The sequence below is a fragment of the Notothenia coriiceps genome, unplaced genomic scaffold (assembly GCF_000735185.1).
Source record: "Notothenia coriiceps isolate Sejong01 unplaced genomic scaffold, NC01 NC01_scaffold00037244, whole genome shotgun sequence".
Taxonomy (NCBI): Eukaryota; Metazoa; Chordata; class Actinopteri; order Perciformes; family Nototheniidae; genus Notothenia; species Notothenia coriiceps.
Genome location: NW_011369945.1, coordinates 11,079,616 through 11,081,297, shown reverse-complemented (window position 1 = coordinate 11,081,297; position 1,682 = coordinate 11,079,616).

The window sequence follows — 1,682 nt, the reverse complement described above, 5'->3', positions numbered from 1 at the left end:
GCTGCTGCTGTGTGTGTGTGTGTGTGTGTGTGTGTGTGTGTGTGTGTGTGTGTGTGTGTGTGTGTGTGTGTGTGTGTGTGTGTGTGTGTGTGTGTATTTCCAGCACAGCTTGGGAGGCTGTGTGCGGCACACTTTGATGCTGGTCATATTTGATACGAGTTCTGAGCCGCTGTGTCGGCGTCTGGACAGAATGTCAATGCAATAAGGACTTTTTATGTCCCGCATGATTTTGAGAGGAAACAAATTAGCAAACTAGTGTGTCAACTACAAGAGAGGGATTTGAGTTTACCGTATGTGTGATGTGTCACCCGCAAAGCTCCTCCATGTGCGCGGCAATGTTGCCTTCAGTTGATGTCTTCAAACCCATCCCAACAGAAAATGACTGGATTGTTCCCGCTCTTCTCAGTCAATCATGTGACTCAACAGTTCTCGTTTCTTTTTGTTGTCGTGGGAGAGGAAAACCTTTTGTAGTGAATTCAGCAGAAAGAAAATGTTTTATTAAACACCTTATGTTTATTGACTTCTCTTTCATGTCAGTTCTTTTGTTCTGCCTTTGTAGTGGCAAAAGATCTCTGTGCATCATCATTTGTGAGCAATCGGAGATGTCAGAAGTGTCCTTTTGATGTGGAGTGCAGACCTCATACGAGGCACCACCTGTGCAGCTCTCAGAGTGCGCCTGTGGATGTTTTAGTGTGCTCGCATATGCGTGAAAAGCTTCATGTGGGTGTAGATCTTTACGTGTGTTTGCATGGGTGCCTGCCTGCACGTGTAATTATGAGTGTGTGTGCGTGCAATCAGCCACCTCTTGCTCCAGAGGGAGCAGAATGGGCGTTGAAACACCAGCGCTCTCCTTCTTTTACCGAACCTAATGACTCCAGTAATTGCAGCAGTCTGATGCTCATTGTCAGTGTGTGTGTGTCGCTGCCTTTGATCCCAGTAATACCACACACACAACTTCAGCAAACACACAGTTTGTGATGCATTAATGGAGACTATTTCAAAAGGGGTTTTTGGAGTCCCTGCAACTCCTTGCTGTTGCCTCGTGTGTCATCATGCATCCAGCAGGTGACCTCAGCGGTTGTCGATTGGTACGGGACAAAGCATTCGATGTGCACAAAGACTAAATAAGAACATGTCAGTAAAGCTCAGTCTGAGGAACGTCTTTAGGCATGACTATAAGCAACATCTCAATCTGTTTAAACATCCGTTCATTCTTAAAAATATGTTATTGATTAAATGATGTCTTGTGTAGCTATTGAATCTTTCTAATATACTAATTAGAATGTTATTATGGTGATCTGAAGTGTGCATAATCCCATGTTACATCAATCTACACTATCTTGGGACTCATTTTAAAATGTTAAGGCTTTGAGACACACAAATCCCATCATTATGTAATGTATATAAGGAATAGGGTCATAAAGATTTTCTTAACGAGTGGTCTAAATGTAAAGGTACGGTTAAAAGGTGGTCAACACAATCACTCCTATGTAATCTGCAGTTCACATAATATGCAGGTTTTTTGACTGTAAAGCAACAATTAAGACATTATAATGGTTGATGTAAATTATAGAGAAACACTCATCATGTGTGATTTAGCCCAAAAAGCTATTTGAATTTAAACAATATTTTACATTAAATCATCATTCCCTGCAATGTTATTTTGTGGTCACAATAAATGA